Below are 21,263 nucleotides of genomic sequence, written 5' to 3'. Positions count from 1 at the left end.
TGGTGGAAAGCTCTATGGTTACAGTTTTGCGAAAAGCCAATTTTATCCTACTTCCAAGGAATAAATTTTATTTAACTATCATGGTGGTTGTGAAACATTGAGAAGGTACCTCCAACTCAATCCCAATTAGGTGTCATCATTAACCCAACAAAATTAATTAAAAGTAACATGGTGATGAGATTCAAATGATAATCCAGGTACTAGATACTCAAGTTGTCCATAACCGGGGACACGGCTAACCATGATTAGTTTGTACACTCTGCAGAGGTTTGCGCACTTTTCCCCACAAGACTCGATCGCCTCCGCTTGATTCTCGCACTGCATGATGTTTGAGAAACGGATGACCGAGACACAGCCTTTCAGAAACAATCACTCTTTACTGTGGATGGACCGGTACACCTACTTTCCCCTACATCTGCTAGCCCACCTCTTCAAGAGATCTTGTAACCTACTCAACTATGCTAGAGACCATAATAGCTTGTGGCTGCACACGGAAGTTTCTAGCATGAATAATCTTATGATCCCTTTGAGCCTGGGTGGCGGTCCTTATACAAACAGACAACACTGGGTTCTCCAGGTACCTCAATCCACCCAGATGTGAGTTTTAGTTGCCACCTTAAGTTGAACCATTAATAAACATCTCACATCTGTCATGAATATCACTCAAACCCAGATCCACGTCTACGAGCATAGCATGACAATAATAAAAGCAACGTAGAAGTAACTCCCAAGGGTTTGAATAGAAAACATGTAATAGGTACTACCTCAACTACTTCCCAATACCCACAATTTAATTAGATCCTAACCATGCAATGTTTGAGGAATAGAACTAATGCAATAAAACTGGGTATGGAAAAGTATGATCAAAGTGTTACTTGCCTTGCTGATGATCCGCAAAACCTAGCGATTCGAAGTAACAAGCGGCACACTCCGGGTACTCTACCGCAAACAAACAAGCATACAATCAGTACTCATCTAATGCACAGGTAAAACTCGAATGAAAGATCCAACCAGAAAGTTCAACTTAAGAACTCCGGTTTGCAAAAAGAATCAACTCGAAAGAAACAACGAAAGTCAAACTGTGAAAGAAAGAAGCTTCGTTTACTAATCTGGATCTAGGTCAAATTTTACTGTAGCAAAAACTTGTTCGACTAGGTTAAACGGAAAGAGAATTTTGAGACGAAACTCTAGGCGCTTGAATCGCCTGATTCCGATAAACGAGCGAGAAGTTAAACAGAATCGAAGATTCGATCAGAAATCGAATCTGAGATAATCGCAGAAAAATCCGACAAAAAGAAAAACGGACGAACGGTTAAAAACGGACGTTCGTCAACAGAGAAAAACCGACGAACGCGTTCGTTAAAACGAACGGTTCGGTGAACGCTCGCAAAATAATAAAACCGAAAAAAAACCGATCTAGGTTTTTTTTAAACGAAGGGGTTTTTTTTTAAAAACAAAAACCGGCGTCGAACGAGGCGAGGCAGTACCTCGTCGGGGGCGGCTTCGGCGGGGCTCCGGCGAGGCTCCGGCGAGGGCGCGGGGTGCGGGGCTCGGGGTAGGGCGAGGGGGCGGCGAGGGGGCGGCTCCGGCGGCGGCAAACGGCGGCGGCGGCGGCTCCCGAGTGCGGGCGGCGGTGGCGGCAAGTGCGGCGGCGGCGGGCGAGGTGAGGGAGAGAGGGGGGTGCGGGGGTTTATAAAGGGGGGGAGCAGCTTGGAGGAGGGGCAAGCTCCGGCGGCGGCGACACGGACTCCCGTGTCCGCCATGGACACGGCGGCGGCGGCGCGTGCCGTGCGCGAGGAGGAGAGGGCGGGGGTGGGCCGGCGGCCTGGCGCTCGGCTAGGCTCGGCCCAGCGGGCACGCGCGTTGTTGTTGTTTTTTTAAGTTCCGCGGAAAATAATTCACAGAAAATAAATAAAAATCAGAAAAATATATAATAAATTTTCCCCATATAGTTAGAAAATCTAGAATAGGGTGAACATTTTTTAACACAAAATAAATATTTTGAAAACATGCAATATTTTTAATGCAATAAAAATAGTAAATAAAATCCAAATAATTCCAATAAATGATTTTAACATTTTTCCTCCAGTATTTCAATTGTTTTGGAGAAGTCATATTTTCTCCTCTCGTTTATTTTTAGAATGAAATATTATTCCGGAGAGAAAATAATTAAAACCAAAATCCTCGTCTTATTATTTGATGAAAATCAAATATGAAAAATTCGAGAAAAATCCCCAACTCTCTCCGAGGATCCTTGAGTTTCTTAGGATTTATCGAGGATTTGTCAAAATGCAATAAAACATGATATGCAATGATGATCTATGTATAACATACCAAATTGAAAATTTGGGATGTTACACAATGCTCCTTATGCTCCTCTTCGTTCTTTGAGCAGACCAAAATATCATCAATGAACACCACGACGAACTTATCCAAAAACTCCATAAACACTTTGTTCATCAGGTTCATGAAATAGGCAGGTGCGTTAGTCAGACCAAATGACATAACGGTATACTCATATAGCCATACCCGGTGGTAAAAGCCGTCTTAGGTATATCCTGCTCTCGAATCTTTAACTGATGGTATCCTGATCGTAGATCGATCTTGGAAAATACCTTAGCTCCTTGTAAGCGGTCAAACAAATCATTGATCATCGGCAGTGGGTACTTGTTCTTGATGGTCACTTCGTTCAATCCTCGATAATCAACAACCATCCTCAACGATCCATCTTTCTTCTCCACTAGAAGTACGGGTGATCCCCAAGGTGACGAACTTGGGCGAATATAGCCTTTATCCAGTAACTCCTTGATCTGCTTCTTAATTTCCTCCAAATCTTTGGCGGGCATCCTGTACGGTCTCTTAGATATTGGTCATGTGCGTGGGAAAAGTTCAATCAGAAACTCAATGTCTCTATCCGGTGGCATGCCTGGCAACTCTTCTGGAAATACGTCAGGGTAATCCTTCACCACTGGTACTTCCTCCTGTACAACTCCTGATAAGGAATTCGCCTGAGTCATCTTCGGCATATGCCGGGATACATACTTAATCCTTCTTCCTTCTGGGGTGGTAAGCAAAATCGTCTTACTGGCGCACTCAATGTTCCCTCCATACTTTGATAACCAATCCATGCCTAATATCACATCCAATCCTTGCGATTCCAGTACTATTAGGTCCGAGGGAAACCGTAGTTACCAATCCTTAATGGTAACCGATCACACCATAAACTAGCCATATACTCTGCTCCTGGCGAGGTTACTAACATGGGTGACCTAAGGGCTTGGGTTGGCAGTTTATACTTATCCACAAATCCCCTTGATATGTATGAATGCGATGCACCAGTATCAAAAAGAACGAGTGCAGTAAATGACTTAACCAAAAACTTACCTATTACTGCATCTGGCTGAGCTTCTACCTCCTCCACGCTAACGTGGTTCACATGTCCTTTGTTGAAAGGGTTCGGCTTCTTCCCAGAGCTTCCATTGCCATTTCCATTCTGGGCTTCAGGGCATTCAGTTGCATAATGTCCAGTCTTCTGGCACTTGAAACAAGTAACGTGACTTAGATCCCTCTTGGCTGGGGTAGATGGGTTATTACGGTTCTGCCCGTTGCTTCCTCCATTCCCGTTACCATTCTTGGGTCCACTATGGTTGTGCGAACTACCTCCTCCATGGGTATGCTGAAACTGTCCTCCCGATTTCGGGGTAAAACGTGGCTTCTGCTGAGCTCCAGAATTGTACTTCCCTTGTCCATACTTCCTCTTACGGTTTTCAATCTGCTGCTGCTTCCCTTCAATCATGAGTGCTCTATCTACCAACTCCTGGTAGTTGTTGAAGGTTGCTACAATCAGCTGCATGCTCAGCTCATCATTCAGTCCTTCCAGAAACTTCTCCTGCTTGGCTGCATCTGTAGCAACGTCATCTGGAGCATAACGTGCTAACTTACTAAAGTCCTCCATATACTGGCCTACGGTGCGTCCTCCTTGGCGTAGGCTGCGAAACTCACGCTTCTTCATGGCCATAGCTCCTGCTGAAACATGGGCAGTACGGAAAGCTTGCTGAAATTGGTCCCATGTGACAGTGTCAATAGGGTGTGTGGCTGTGTAATTCTCCCACCATGATGCTGTGGGTCCATCAAGCTGATGTGCGGCAAAACGGACTCTTTCCGCATCTGTGCATCCTGCAGTGGTCAACTCCCTTCCAACTTTGCGGAGCCAATCATCTGCAACAATCGGCTCGGTGCTGCTGGAAAACACCGGCGGATTTAGCCTCGAGAAACGGGCTAAGTGATCAACAGGTGGTGGTGGTGGGTTGTTGTTGTTGTTGCCTTGGTTCTGTACTAACACTTGCATCAAGGCATTCTGCTGCTGAATCAACTGAGTGATCTTCGGTGGGAAAACAAATCCGGTGTCGCCTCTCGGAGGCATCTGATAGGTTTAGAAAAGATGAGAATTAGAATAGAATGAGGTCTAGAGAGGAAACACTACCCATATGCTCATGAGACAAACTTAATCAATATCACTCAATCAATCAAACAACGCATACAATCGATCTAACTATCGTTACATAAGTGCTCGGACTATACTATTTACATGGGGAAATACTACTACTGATATGGTGGTCTACTAGAAATTTTGATCGGTCGAAGACTCCATGATATCTGCTCCAGCTTCATCAACAAAGTCATCTTCACTGGGGTCTGAGTCGGTGTCGTCGATGATGATGTAGTTATCCGGGCAAGTAGAATCGTCATCTTCTCCTCCTGGAGCTGGGTCTCCCATTAATACTCCGATCTTCTGTATCAGGTCGCCGTTCTTCCTCACTAGTGCGACGATTTCCTCCATATAATCCTCGCGTGTAGCCTTGAGTTCTTCCTCCAACTTCGTGATCTTGGTCAATGCCTTCTTCAGTTCTATCATGTCTGCGCACATGTGGTTCTCCTGGCGACGAATGTGTTGGTTTTGCTCCTGGATGAAAGCTGCAATTGATCCATCTTTCTTGGTGCTGATCATCTCCCATTGCTCATCTCGGCGTCCACAAATCTGATAAATAGTATCCTTAAGCTCCTTGCGGTAGACTTCTCCAATGCATCCCATAGAGATGTGGGCTGCCATGCTCTTCCCTAAACTCCAGGTTGGTGCATCAAAGGAAAACTCTATAGGCTCAGTGACTGGCGTAAACGTCCTTCCTGGAACTTGAACTTGAATCTTCCAGCACTCCTCTTCTGGTAGTGTGGCGTTGTAGGTTCCGGTGAAGCTTGGTATTCCGATGTTCAGGTACTTAGTGACTTCCTTCAAGTGTCGTCCAAAAGGTGTCTCTTCATCCGGTTGCATGAACTTGTTCCTTGCATCCGCCATTCCTAAAAGAGTAGAAAGTGGAGATGAGTCAGAAATGAGAAGAGAGTAGTGTTCTAGGGTTTAAGCTTAGTGGTCGTGTCCTACAATCAGCGTGTGCTCTGATACCACCTTTGTAGCGACCAGACCTCAAACAGTCTGTGCTGCTGTGCACCAGTGTCATCCCTGGATCAGTAATGCTGACATGCACAGTACAAATGGAGGATTTATAACAGAGTAGCAATCACACACTTATTACAACGAGTATCTCAAAAGAGAATAAGTATGATAAATATGGCTTAAGGCCATCTAAATACGATAACAGCGGAAGACTTGAAAGATAAGTGAGTCCATCAACTCCAACAGCATCACTGAGTATAAGACCATGACCTAAGGCACCTTACTCGTCGTCTGAAAAGACCACGACCTAAGGCACCTTAATTTCCATCAGTCAGATATAGATCGGACGGTCTATATTGCAAGATGGCACGCGTACCATCATCACCAACTCTGTTTTTTATAAGAGAAGAAATATAAGTATGGAGATACAAACGTATTATCGATAATTGTTTCCGTAAACTAGCATCTACATTCTATTCAACGCCTCAGCATGTGAGGCCTTAGCACAATGACTTCTCGACTGTGTAAAACAAAGGTTTTCCCGCCGCCGATAAGGAGGGGGTGACAGCGGCGCGCTTTTTGGCTTGCTCTAGTCCTAGTAGTCATACTAGGTGGTCTAAGCACGTGTAGATTTATTATTTTTGACGTCTCGTGTTCGCCGTACTGCCACGACTGTTGATGAATAAACGGTAAGTTATTCATGGGAAACCCTTGTTGAGCGTGTTTGCGAGAGAGAGAGAGACAGTGTGCGTGTGTGATATGTCTAGAGACTGAGGCAATGATAACAGATTCTTTGTGTCTATGTGTGTGGAGGATAGAGAGAGACATGTACATGGGGCTTTGTGTTGTGTAACGTGGAGACACATATACATAATTAGAGAGTGAGTGTGCGAGATACACATGCAGACATGGGGAGAGATGAGGATCCAGATTAATGGGTGTTTGTGCGTGTCTGTGTGTGTTCGTGCACGCGTTTGTGTGTGAGAGGGAGTGTGTGTATGTGGAGTACAGAGACCACTAATGATGTAAACCTAGTATAAGGGAAGGGGGAATGGTGTGACATGTGTAGTAGCGGGATAGCATGGGTGCGGGCGGGGGGAGCAGACTATTTGGAAGAGACATCGATTGTGTGTGGGAGAGGGGTGTGAGAGCGAGAGAGAGAGAGAGCTAGCGACGAGAGAGAGAGAGAGAGAGGAAGAGAGGGGGCGTTTGTGTCCATAAATGGCGTATAGATAGGGAGACAATGTTGATGTTGTTTGAAATTGGCCTATGTAGCGATCAGACCTCAAACAGTCTATGCTGCTGTGCACCAGTGTCATCCCTGGATCAGTAATGCTGACACGCACAGTACAAATGGAGGATTTATAACAGAGTAGCAATCACACACTTATTACAACGAGTATCTCAAAAGAGAATAAGTATGATAAATATGGCTTAAGGCCATCTAAATACGATAACAGCGGAAGACTTGGAAGATAAGTGAGTCCATCAACTCCAACGGCATCACTGAGTATAAGACCACGACCTAAGGCACCTTACTCGTCGTCTGAAAAGTCTGCAACATGAAACGTTGCAGCCCGAAACGGGTCAGCACATGGAATATGCTGGCAATGTAACACATAGAGAGTAATGAACATAGTAATGCTATACTACATGCATATATGGCTGGTAGAAGGCTCTATGGTTACAGTTTTGCGAAAAGCCAATTTTTACCTACTGCAAAGGAATAAATTTTATTTAACTATCATGGTGGTTGTTAAACATTGAGAATGGTTGACAGCATTCTCAATCCCAATTAAGTATCATCATTAACCCAACAAAATTAATTAAAGTAACATGGTGATGAGATTCACATGATAATCCAAGTACTAGATACTCAAGATGTCCATAATCGGGGACACGGCTAACCATGATTAGTTTGTACACTCTGCAGGGGTTTGTGCACTTTTCCCCACAAGACTCGATCTCCTCCGTTGGGATTCTCGCACTTCATGGTGTTTGAGAAACGGATGACCGAGACACAGTCTTTCAGAAGCGTTAACTCTCTACTCCGGGTAGACAGTACCACCTACAACCCCTACATCTGCTAGTCTACCTGTTCAAGAGCTCACACAACTTAATCAACTATGCTAGAGCCCATAATAGCTTGTGGCTGCACACGGAAGTTTCTAGCAAGAATAATCTCATGATCCCTTTGAACCTGGGTGGCGGTCCTTAGAAAAACAGGCAATCCTGGAATACCCAGGTACCTCAATCCACCCAGATGTGAGTTTTAGTTGCCACCTTAAGTTTAACCATATATTAACAATCTCACATCTGTCATGGACACACTGAAACCCAATCCACGGCTACTAGCATAGCATAGCAATATAAGCAAACGTAGAAGTAACTCCCAAGGGTTTGATAATAAAACAGGTAATAGGTACTACCTCAACTACTTACCAATACCCACAATTTAATTAGATCCTAACCATGCAATGTTTGAGGATTTGTCTAATGCAATAAAACTGGGTAGTAAAAGAGGTATGATCAAAGTGTTACTTGCCTTGCTGATGATCCGTGAAACTTAGAGATTCAAAGTAGCAAGTGGCGCACTCCGGGTACTCTATCGCAAACAAACAAGCATACAATAAGCACTCATCAAATGCACAGGTAAAACTCAAATAAAAGATCTAACCAGAAAGTTCAACTTAAGAACTCCGGTTTGCAAAAAGAAACAAATCGAACGAAGCAACGAAAGTCAAACGGCGAAAGAAACAAGCTTCGTTTACTAATCTGGATCTAGGTCAAATTTTACAGTAACAAAAACTTGTTTGAGTAGGTTAAACGGAAAGAGGATTTCGAGACAAAAATCTAGGCGCTTGATTCGCCTGATTCCGATAAACGAGCGAAAGGATAAACCAGAACGAAAATCTGATCAGAAATCGCGATCTGGAATAATCGCGGAAAAACCGACGAAAAAGAAAACTGACGAACAGTTAAACGAACGGACGTTCGTTAACAGCGACTAAGCGACGAATACGTTCGTTAAAACGAACGAATCGGCAAACGTTCACTAACTAACTAAACCAAAAAAATAAACCGATCTATATAAAAAAACCTAGGGTTCCTAAAAAAATAAACCGAATCGGTTTTTTTTTTAAAACCGAACTCGGCGGCGGCGGCTCGGTTACCTCCGGCGAGGTGACTCCGGCGGGGCGGGGCGGCTCCGGCGGGGCTTCGGCGTGCGGGCGGGGTGCGGGGAGGCGGCGGGTGGCGACGGGGTCGACGAGGGGCGGCGGAACGGCGTCGGGGCGGGCTCCTCGCGGCGGCGGCGGCGGCTTCGGGCTCCGGCTCCGGCGGGGCTTCGGTCGGGGCAGGACGGTGTGAGGGAGGTGGCGTCGGGGCGGGGTATATATAGGTGGGGGGGCTACTCCGGCTTGGGGAAGGGGGCGTCGGGGAGGCGTGGCCGTCCCGGACTCGGGCGGCGGCGGCGTGCTCGTCCCGGTCTCCAGGAGGGAGACGGCGACGCGGGATGGGCCGGCCTGGCTCGGCTGGGCCTCGGCCCAGTCGGGCGCGGGGATTTTTTTTAAATAATTTCACCGAACATAAAAAAAATCGTAGAAAAATAAATAAAAATCCAAAAATGCCAAAACAAATTTTCACCGTCTAATTAAAATAATTAGAACGAGATGAGCATTTTCTTGGCCCAAAAATGCAGTTTTGAAAACGTGCAATGTTTCTAATGCAATTAAAATTGCAAATAAAATCCGAATAAAATCAAATATTTGATTTTAATATTTTTCCTCCAATATTTCAATTATTTTGGAGAAGTCATATTTGCTCCTCTCATTTATTTAATATGAAATATTTTTCGGAGAGAAAAATAATTAAAACCAAAAAATCCTCGTTGTATTATTTGATAAAAATCAAATATGAAAACCGGGAAAAATCCCCAACTCTCTCCGAGGGTCCTTGAGTTGCTTAGGATTTTCGAGGATTTGCCAAAATGCAATAAAATATGCTATGCAATGATGATCTAATGTATAACATTCCAAATTGAAAATTTGGGATGTTACAGCCTATGTACGGAGACGCAAGGGAAGCGAGTCATCGTGTGTGTGATAGGGACTTCATGAGATATCTAGAATAGATGGTGTAGAGAACAATGTGCGAGATCGAGAACGATGATATATTAGGGAGCTATAGAAAGAGTCACGACATATATGTATACAGGGAGGAGCTGGGGCGGGTCCGCATGTGGGAGAGATAGAAAGAGGAGAGTGGTGCACAAGGAGACAAAGTGTGCTTGTTTTGAAGTGGGGGTGGTGTGTGAGGTGAGTGTGCGAGAACCACATAACTAGGGAGATAGATGTTTGGGGGCGACGTTTTGTGTCTATGGGAAAGACACACTCTACATAGTGCGTGTGCTTGGGAAAGAGAGATGTCGGGAGACCTAGCTAGAGAGTGCGGGAAGAGATGTGTGCATGCCCAAGAGACAAAGTGATAGAGACCTATATTGGGGTCCGGACTTTAGAAGAGAGAGGGGTGTTAATGTGCTCGTGTGTTGGTGTTTGGGGGAGAGAACGACTTCTCTGTGTGTGTGTGTGTGGGGGGCGACGAGGGGTGGGGGGGTGGGCGACGAGGGGGGGTTGGCTTCAGATAAAGAGTGAGGTGTCTATATTTGAGGGACTTTAGCGTAATTGAGATATACATGGTCAATAGTGTGTGCACTCAAGGTTGATCAATTTGTTTCACAGTTTGGACTATGAGATAACGATACTTTTGAACATGCGTGATATACTTTGATGTACCAGAATTACAAACCTAAGATTGGAATTTTGGAATTGGACTCCATCATTAGCTTTTGTAATTCATTTAAATGGAGGTACATTTTTAAGCCGGGATTTCGTGATTTCAAATTTATATATCAAACCTAGAGATATACACATACGGGCATGTTCAAACTTTATAATCATCCACTTTATTCATACACATACACATTTTTGCTTTTGTCATCATATTTAGGATAAACACATTTGGAATTTCATTTGAATTGGACCATATGATGGTATTTGCTTGTAGTAGCTCAATGATCCATATTTGAATTGAATGGACAATCTAAGTTTCGAGTTGGAGACATTGATTTTCAAAACTTGCACTTTTTTTGCGTGCAAAACAAACAAATCGGCCATGATATCATAGTCGTCCGTACAAGAGCAGAATATAATTTCAGGCGCCAAAAGCTTTCAAACTTCCCGCTCACATCGAAATATCTCGCGCCCGAAAGTTTAGCCCTGCGATATTCTTGTTTTACCCCTCCCACATAAACGGAAAAGGGCTGCTTTGGTAACTCCATTGTTTTCCCCTATTTGCCCCCAACATTCTTCCCCAGAGCCTCTCCCCTTCCCCTCCCCGACACCCCCCAACCACGGCAAGCCGCCAAATCTAGTCCTCCGCTGCAGCGGTGGACCTCACACCCCGACGGATCTACCTTCCGCACCTTGGAACCCCCAACTGCCAACTCACCACTTCACCGGAGCCGCTTCAGCGACTGGCTTGTACACCACTCCAGATCTCCTTGACCACCATCATGGTCCACCGCACCGGATCTGCTTAACCGGCGCCCGCGTCCACCACAGTGTAGGCCCTTCACTGACTCCCTCGTTCGTCCCTTCGCTGGCCCTTCATACAAGCCCTCGTCCGCCGCAACAGATCCGCCTCACCGAAAGCACAGTACAACGCGCCCGCCGAAGCCTTCATCCACTGCACCGGACCCGCTCCACGGACGCCATATTCAACTCCACCGGCCCTGCTTTACCGACGCCGCAGCCTCATCAGGTTATTTCGATCTGTACTCCTTCGGTTTTTCTCTTTATCGTGCAACCGTTCACTTATCACAGATGAGCTTTCTTGTATGTCGACAGGCGCCGCAACCGTAGCACCGGAGCCGCTTCAGCAACGGCCGGCCCAAACTCAACCGCAACACGAGCACCATCGACGATCCTTAGCTATCAATTATGCCAACGATACCCATACGCTGCCGAGAATCAGGTACTACTATCCAACGGCCGGCGCCTACGTTCACTTTCTTAGCATAAGCACCACACCTTTGAATTTCTTTAGGGCATCATTCAGTTTTTCATGAGATGCGTTATTCTGCTTGCACCTGTAGGGCCATACTTCTGGCAGTGAACATGTTACATGTGCTAAATTACATACCAGTGCACATATAGTTAATATGCTTTAGTTTTGTCCTAAGTATTACTGTACTTCCTAGATATCACTGCCTACTATTTTACTTCTTGCATGCTATATTTATGATAATGGTGTTGTTCTGATGCCACCTGTTGATTCCATCAGATTGCTTCATGTTCTCTATGCTTAATTACACATCAGCAAACTAGCATGTGGTTCCGCTGGTTTTTGTCCGTTTTACCCTACATTTTCTGATGCTAGCTGTTACATCAATGCTAGGAGCCTCTGTTCATTAATTTTTTGTGTGTTCTTGATCTTCCCAAGTTGCATGACTAATTCGATGCTTCTATTAATTATGAAGCTGCCAACCCCATATAGCAAAATATTTGTTCTTTTGGGGCTGGCACCTCGAACAAGCATAAAAATAGAGGGAAGCAGATATATTGTCGTGTATGCACACACCCTTCTTTCATTAGTTTAGATGAACCATTGATGATCAATTTGAACCAGTGCATGTGATTAAAATTAATTTTACCTAAATAGAGGGTGCAGAATAAACTACAACAAGTAGATTTGCAACCACGGGATGCTGACGATATCTTAAAAGAACATTGCAACAGCAGCAAGGCTTCACAGCAACATATGGTAAGCCAGTGTGTTTTAGTACATGTGAAATGTAATGCATGTGGGCTGCTTTCCTGGCTTGTGCCCTCAACCTGTAATCCTACAGAATAACAAATAGTTCAGTTGTCTGCTTTGCTGTATTGCTTGATTCGAATGCTTGTTTGTTACTTGTTACGCTATACCTGAGTTGGCCAATATGTCGGCAGTGTCTGCTGTACTATCGTAAAGAAATGCATGCCTAGTTCATTTGAGTCCTTAACTTTTCCTCTAAACTTCATCACAAGATTGTCTTCATAGTTTATATGAGGCCACACTATTAAGTGCTTTCTCAGATTATTTCAACTGCTTAGATGCCTTGGCAACCTAAATATAGCCGTGGTACACTCCCTTTCAACTAGGGATGTCAACTGGGTCCCGTTTAATCCTGATTAAAGTCCACTAGTGGTATGATAGTTCAAAAGAGTTTTTGTTTTTTGAGGAAAATGAACCAGGGAGCTAGCAAAAACTAACTAGATGGGACTGGCGGATGTCGTTTATTTGCCACTTACATCCCTAGTTTCATCTTACCATTTTAATTTCTTTTCGGCTGATGTTGCTTCGAACCATTTAAATATAGCTTGCCATGCTCGGCAATAATTCGTATGTCGTTTACCATGTAAGCTTACTGCCTCGATCATGCGATAACTATCTCTTACTTATGTCCAGCGGAAACCTTTCAGGATGCCGTTCACACTAGGACACAGTGTACAAACCCAAAATCTATTTGTGGAAGCAGTGTGCCATCCATGTTACCAGATGGTAGCAGTTCAGAGGCAGCACCGCCGGAGAGCAGTCTGAGCACAGATATTATAGTTCTTGAGGCTCTACTAGAGGCAGAAAGAGATGGTGTGGCTGCCATTGATACGTCTCCAACGTATCTATAATTTTTGATTGTTCCATGCTATATTATATTCTGTTTTGGACATTATTGGGCTTTATTATACACTTTTATATTATTTTTGGGACTAACCTATTAACCGGAGGCCCAGCCCAGAATTGTTGTTTTTTGCCTATTTCAGAGTTTCGCAGAAAAAGAATATCAAACGGAGTCCAAACGGAATGAAACCTTCGGGAACGTGATTTTCGGAACGAACGTGATCCAGAGGACTTGGACCCTACGTCAAGACATCAACCAGGAGGGCACAAGGTAGGGGGGCGCCTACCCCCCTGGGCGCGCCCTCCACCCTCGTGGGCCCCCTGTTGCTCCACCGACGTACTCCTTCCTCCTATATATACCTACGTACCCCCAAACTACCAGATACAGAGCCAAAAACCTAATTCCACCGCCGCAACCTTCTGTACTCGTGAGATCCCATCTTGGGGCCTGTTCTGGAGCTCCGCCGGAGGGGGCATCGATCACGGAGGGCTTCTACATCAACACCATAGCCTCTCCGATGATGTGCGAGTAGTTTACCTCAGACCTTCGGGTCCATAGTTATTAGCTAGATGGCTTCTTCTCTCTCTTTGGATCTCAATACAATGTTCTCCCCCTCTCTCGTGGAGATCTATTCGATGTAATCTTCTTTTGCGGTGTGTTTGTTGAGACCGATGAATTGTGGGTTTATGATCAAGTTTATCTATGAACAATATTTGAATCTTCTCTGAATTCTTTTATGTATGATTGGTTATCTTTGCAAGTCTCTTCGAATTATCAGTTTGGTTTGGCCTACTAGATTGATCTTTCTTGCAATGGGAGAAGTGCTTAGCTTTGGGTTCAATCTTGCGGTATCCTTTCCCAGTGGCAGTAGGGGCAGCAAGGCACGTATTGTATTGTTGCCATCGAGGATAACAAGATGGGGTTTATATCATATTGCATGAGTTTATCCCTCTACATCATGTCATCTTGCTTAAAGCGTTACTCTGTTCTTATGAACTTAATACTCTAGATGCATGCTGGATAGCGGTCGATGTGTGGAGTAATAGTAGTAGATGCAGGCAGGAGTCGGTCTACTTGTCTTGGACGTGATGCCTATATACATGATCATACCTAGATATTCTCATAACTATGCTCAATTATGTCAATTGCTCAACAGTAATTTGTTCACCCACCGTAATACTTATGCTCTTGAGAGAAGCCACTAGTGAAACCTATGGACCCCGGCTCTATTTTCCATCATATTAATTTCCCGACAACAAGCTATTTCTGGCATCGTTTTTATTTTGTTTTCTTTACTTTGCATCTTTATCATAAAAAGTACCAAAAATATTATCTTATCATATCTATCAGATCTCACTCTCGTAAGTGACCGTGTAGGGATTGACAACCCCTTATCGCGTTGGTTGCGAGGATTTATTTGTTTGTGTAGGTGCGAGGGACTCGTGCGTGGCCTCCTACTGGATTGATACCTTGGTTCTCAAAAACTGAGAGAAATACTTACGCTACTTTGCTGCATCACCCTTTCCTCTTCAAGGGAAAACCAACGCAGTGCTCAAGAGGTAGCAGCCATTAATGAGGTAATCTCGACCTTGAAGCTGGAAATTATGCAATTAGCTGCACGCATTATGCAAGCAACCCAAGAATTGGAGGAAGTAAGAATGTTGCATTTGAAGACGGAGGAGGTCCTGCTGCTTCTGCTATCTGAAGCCCAGGGTAATCCCAGTTCTTCTTTAGATAGCAGTTGAAATTGTCATTAGATTATTGTACTTGCATGTTGTGTCATGTCTCTGAATGGATTATGTTGTAAGACCCCCTATGTTGTCCATGTGTTGTAATGATCCGGATTTTTTAGGCGAGGTAATCCTCAGTACTTGTATGATTGACATAAGGTGAACTGTTTTCCATGTGAGCATATTGTATTGGATGAAATAACTGTTTGACTCAAAGTGTATCCAACCTACTGAATTCGAAGATCACGACATTTCTAAATCATAATCATATATAAAGGTGGAATAAATCTTTGTTGTGGTTTTGAAGAAATAAATAACAAAACGTAGAATTATCTATGGATATTTGTAACCGAATAAAAATTGGATTTGGATTTAGTTGCCAGGGCCCAGGGCAAACGTGAATGCTAATTCACCCAAGTTTTGAACGAAGCGGCTAAACACCCACTATCATTTGTGGGCTGCCCGAAGCAAGTGTTTGCAAGATGGAAATTACTGTCTACCCCTGACACTTGACATCCTTATCGACCGGATTTACACTGCTGTCGATAGGGGTAGACTAGTAACTTCAATCAGACGTGACACGACGGCCTCTGAGCCCATTCACACACGGTGGGCGCCAAACGTGGGCGGAAAAACACATTTGATTCAAGCTCGTCGGAAAGACATGTGTCTCTCCCTCCATTTCCCCATTCATCCACGGTGGGCGGCAAAACAAACTCTCCTCGTCCGAAATCGATGTAGGCTAATATTTTAAATAGGGGCAGATGTGTAACTTCCCTCAGACGTGACACAACTGCCCTACCTGTCAGCCCCGTTCATACACCGTGGGCGCCAACCGTGGGCGGCAAAACACCCTCTCCTCGCCCGAAATCGTTACCGGCAAATATTTGGGAGATGCGAGATTACCGTCCTATCCCCAACCGACGTGATGTCCGAAATTTTAAACGGGGGATAAGTTCGTAACTTTCCCACATTTCAGAAAAGCGCGTCCCAAAGTTTGTGATCCCCCCTCCACCTCCATTTCCCCATTCATACACCATCAGCGCCACGACAACCTCCCCACTGCGGCCAGCCTCCTCCGTCCGCCACCCCATCCTCCACCTTGCCGGAGCCGCTGCCCCTACCCCATCGTCCACTGCAAGAGATGGACGTCTCTCATCCACGGCGCCGGACCAGGATCCTTTCATCGCGTCGTATCGCTTCATCAGCGCCGTCGTCCACTTTGTCGTTGCCGCTCCTACGACCGCCTCGTCCACGGCAACAGGATGTATCCCCTGACCCAACCGTCTGCCATCTAAAGTCTTCTTCCCTGCCGCCGACAGCCATCGCACCCGCAGCACCCTCAACGTATCAGCAGGGGCCTACACGGCATCGCAAGAGAGGTGGTACTCTTCCATATGTGCTTAAGTTATTGATCTCACCCAAAAAATAGATCTTAAATTGTTTACCGTACTTTTCTTGTCCGTACCAAATCGTAGTGGCTAGTTGAATGCAAACATTGGTTGCGAAGTAGCTTTGTCCGGTTTGCACCTTCAGATCCACCATGTCATGGTCACTATACTCGTAAAGCTTATGGTTTCCCCCCTTTATATTCACTACCATCATCGTAGGTGCTTCACTGCTTCGTGTCGTGCTAGCACTGCTCCTCAAGACCTCAACCCATCAAGCGAAACAACATGCCACTCATAATTCCAAAGCTTACGTGTTGAAATACGAATCTGATATGATGCTCACTAAAACAGAGAACGTTTAATTGGTCACCTAATGTTCCTATATTCGTTTCGAAAAGCATGTGCGCCACCCACTGGTCCAGCTAGTTCCACTTTCCTGATTTTACTCTTGATGCTTAGGGTTTTCCCCTTTTATCTACTCTACTATGATCTGCGTAGGTGCTTTCTGTCATACTAGCATTACTCCATCCTTCAAGGTAAACAACACAACACTCAAAATTCCAAAGCTTAGTTGTTCAAATATGATTGTGATATGATAATGATATTAGTTAACAGACACATTTAATTGGTTAACTAAAGGTCCCACTTGAGTTTCCAAATGCATGTCGCGACATATAGAGAGACAACACAATTGCATTTCTTTGTCACTTGTTGACTGTACATACCAAATCTTAGTTGTTATTTCAAAGAAGATATCGGTTGCTAACTACCCTTTGCGCAGTTTGCAGCTTCAAATCTGCCATCCCACTGCCACGGTCAACACTATACTCATCATGCTTACGGTTTCCCCATTTTATGATGACCACGATCAGCCTACGTGGTTCGTGTCGTAATAGCACTGCTCCACCCATCGAGCTAAACAAGCTTAGTTGTACAAATTCAAATATGATATTATGCTGATATTAGTAAAACTGAGAGATGTTTAATTGGTCAGCTAAATGTTCCTACTTTAGTTTCGAAATGCATGTGAGCCACATATGGAGAGACCGGAAGGAATAGTATTTCTCTGTGCGCTCTGGTTCATCATGGGTGGCCAACCGACATTGTATAGAAAGACTTGTAATATCTTCAATCTGCTTGCTCTTCTGCTCTTCTTTAAGATGATCCTCTTCTCTTGCGGTCGACTGGTCAGGTCGAGTTATTCTCCCTTGGTATATTTTGAATCTGTCAGGTCAGGTCGACTTGTTCTTCTTTACTATATGTTGAAGCTATCATCTGCGAAGTATCATCACTTCTGGAGCTCTCATATTTTGAGTAGTAGGCCACATTATATTAATGCACACACCAAATTACAGCATGCATGGCACCTCTTAGAAGAATTGCAGAGATAGCACAAAGGGGTTTACAGGGAGGAAGTATTGGATTAGAATCACTTCTGCATTACAAAGATAATCTCACTCATTTTTATGTTTTCATGCATGTCAGGTATTGAACATTATCAAAATGAATATGAGAATGGGCGCACGAGGGGAATATTGCAGAACAATCCACTGGCTAACAAACTTGGCATGGTGGAGGATGGCCTACCTTATTCACCCATCAAGGTGCATACTCTAACTTGGCAAGGTTGTATTGGTCGCACATATTTTGCATCTGACCTCTTGCATTACTTCTACTTTGTTACACCATCTGCTTAGTTTAAGCATCATATATGAGTATATGCCATACCTATCCATTTTCTGTACCTATTCCATGTGTCGTCATACTATGTTTTTCCAGTCAAATGTTGTTCTTTCGTAATAGATGTCCAAAAGGAAGAGGCTGATTGCAGATCCTCAAGGAGTACAAACTAGGTATTTGGAAAAGGTAGTGATACCTGTTAAATTAGATAGATCAGCAGCCACAGAAAACACAGGCCCAACTGTAACAGACTTTACCCCTACTCCAGTGGCCAAACCCCTATTAGAACTGCTGACAGCCCAGCGTCAGGTACTGTCTATGATATCAATTCAAAATTTGAACTCCTAAATTTCTGCAGGTGCCTTACCTTCTCTCTTGTATAAAAACTAATTTTAGATGAATCTCCTTGCTCAAAGGATCATAGGATCTCACGACAATACTGGGCTCTGCATTGCTCTTGTCAGTAACTCTTGCCCTTTGTCGGCATACTTACACTCATTGATGTTTGATTATGTAGCATCACTGTAAATGTTCACTTCTTTATCCTCCCTTTGCTTGAAATTATAAGATCTATATTTACTCTTAGATAAATATAGAATTAACACAATGTTTATGAAGTTTTGGATTGCTCATGTAAGTACATGTTGTCATGTACTCCCTCTGTATCGAATTAATTGTTGATCAATTGGATGTATTTAGAACTTAATAGTGCTAGATACATCCATTTGAGCGACAACTAATAACGGACGGTGGTGGTATTACTGTACATGCATCGCGAGATAGTTGATTGTCTAGCATTACTCTGCATCTTATCTGCCCTGCCCTCCACTTTCTCCAAATTATCATATCTACATTTACTCTTACCAAAATGTTGAATAAAGCCAATGCCACTGCACACGTTGATGTCTGCATTCCTCTTGTCAGTACCTTTTGCCTTGTAACATTGTACTTAATTAGTTGCTATTTGATTATGTATCATCAGTCTGCACCTGAGCTTCATTATCCTCTATTTCTTCCAATATTATTTGATCTATATTTACTCTTTGCAAAATGTAGAATAATGGCAACGCTTATAAAGAATTTTCTTTCAGGAATTTATTGAATTATCTTTCCATCAACATGGAGAAGGGCTTTGTCCAGCCCGTGTTAACATGTAATATAAGTTCATCCTTCTCAAGCCTTCAAACTTTGTTCTAGTATAGATTTGGATAGGCATCATTTCCTCCACTGCTGTTTACATCTGATTGGATGTTTGCAACAACTACCAGTTTTAAATTGTAGTTGTAAAAACATGTTCCTTATGCAGAACAGATCCATTTATTTGCTTATATAATTGTGAAACCTGTTACGTGTCTCCTTGTTTCTCTTTCAGAGTCGTATCTCTTATGCCAGGCAGAACTTTAGGAAAGATAGTGAGCCAAACCATCTTGAGGACAGCGAGATGACCCCAAGGTCCTGTCTTGATGAAGACGGTGAGTTGAAGCTACTCACCAGCAGGTGTGAGACAACCTCTATGCAGTCGCTGCCTCAATCAGTTCGACTTCTTCAGTCTCAACTTAAAGCGGAAAGGCTTGCTTCAGCTCAGCTCCGACTTGAAGTCAAAGATGTAATGAAGATGTCAGGGGACTGCCTTGCGCACTATGGTGCCATACAGCTAGGGATGAAGCATCTATCGTTGACACAACTGAGGTCTCATCGGCTTGTTCGGCTGCTTGCGGGGCCCGAGCTTGCCAGATCTAGTGCCTTCTGAAGTGCTCTCAGTTTTGTATATTCTTTTGTCGGCGCGTTTATATGCACTGGTGGCGACCTTTGATGCCCAGTGTATGTAATCCGCGGCCATGATGCCCTTTATTATCACTGGTAGCGAACTTTGATTCCCAGTGGATGTAATATGCCGTAATTTCTTTATTGTATAGTGTAGGTTTATTATTTGGTCGGTATGCTGCAATTTAGGCCGGAAGGTTCAGTGGATCTCAGTGTTGTCGGTCTTCAGGCCGGCCCGTTACTCATATGGGCCAAAACGTGGGCCTATAATCATCTTGGGCCATTAGCAGGTCTAAACCTATAGTAGTTTCCCGCCTTTAACAGGCCATGGGCTACATATTTACTGTAGTCACACTGGGCTTCCTACGGGCCGTAGAAACAATGGGCCTTCTACGGTCTGTAGAAACAATGGGCCTTCTACGGGCCGTAGAAACAATGGGCCTTCTACGGGCCGTATCATCAATGGGCCTTAGAAGGGCCGTATGATCGATTGGCCAAACATGGGCCAAAAACAGACCGCATTATGGCCGTAAACGGGCTAGAGTTGGAGTCGTCCGTTCATGGGCCGACCATAACGGGTAGTCGTTAATAGGCCGTATTTGATGACGCTATGAAAACGGCCCAACGTATTAACGGGCCACAAACGGGCCGACTGTAACCACGGGCTGAATTTGGCCCACAAGCAGAAAATGGCAGTAACGGGCCGTAAGTAACCGAATGCTGGAAATGAGCCCAAGAATAAATGGGCCCTAAGAAGGCCAAAAGATAACATGGGCCGCAAACGGCCCAATGGATTGATGGGTCGTTAATGGGTATAAAGTGATACACTGTTCATTACGGGCCAGTTTCACCACGGGCTGTTAATGGGCCAAGAGTTACAACGGGCCTCATATGGGCCGAAAGACGTCATGGGCCATACATGGGCTGGAACTTAAAATGGGCTGGAATCATATTGGACGGCCCAGATGACGCTACTGGGCCTAATTCGGATAGGTCGTAACGGGCCCTGGGTTAGCGGGCTGTAAATGGGCTATATGCGAACAGGCCGTTAACAGGCTTTCCGTGGGCCGGCCCGCCACCTTTTGACCAAGTCAAACGGGCCGGCCTTTTCACATGAATGGGCCTCTGTTCGGCCGTGCCACGTGTCGACGTATCATAGGCGCCTTTGGTCCAATGAGTGGATCACATCTGTCCCAACGGTAAGCCGACACGTGTTTCCTCCAGTCAATGATGATTTTACACGTGGAAAATCCCCATTGGTCGGGGCTGTTAGCGGGTTATCGGATCCAAAACCGGACCCGATAGCTTAACGGCGTTCCGTTACGGTGGATGCCACGTGTCGGTCACCCTTGACGAAAGCACTTCTGTGACACGCGATTTATCGTCATGGAAGTGGACACTTCCGTGATGATAATTTTGGTAATGTCATGGAACACTTCTACGACAGCACAGGTATGACTATCTTGATTCTGTCATAAAATTGTCATGGATGTACATCGGAAGTGTATTTTTCTGTAGTGTGTGAAGACAAT

Source organism: Triticum aestivum, chromosome 5D, assembly GCF_018294505.1.
Source record: "Triticum aestivum cultivar Chinese Spring chromosome 5D, IWGSC CS RefSeq v2.1, whole genome shotgun sequence".
Classification (NCBI taxonomy): domain Eukaryota; kingdom Viridiplantae; phylum Streptophyta; class Magnoliopsida; order Poales; family Poaceae; genus Triticum; species Triticum aestivum.
This window is presented reverse-complemented; position numbering follows the sequence as displayed.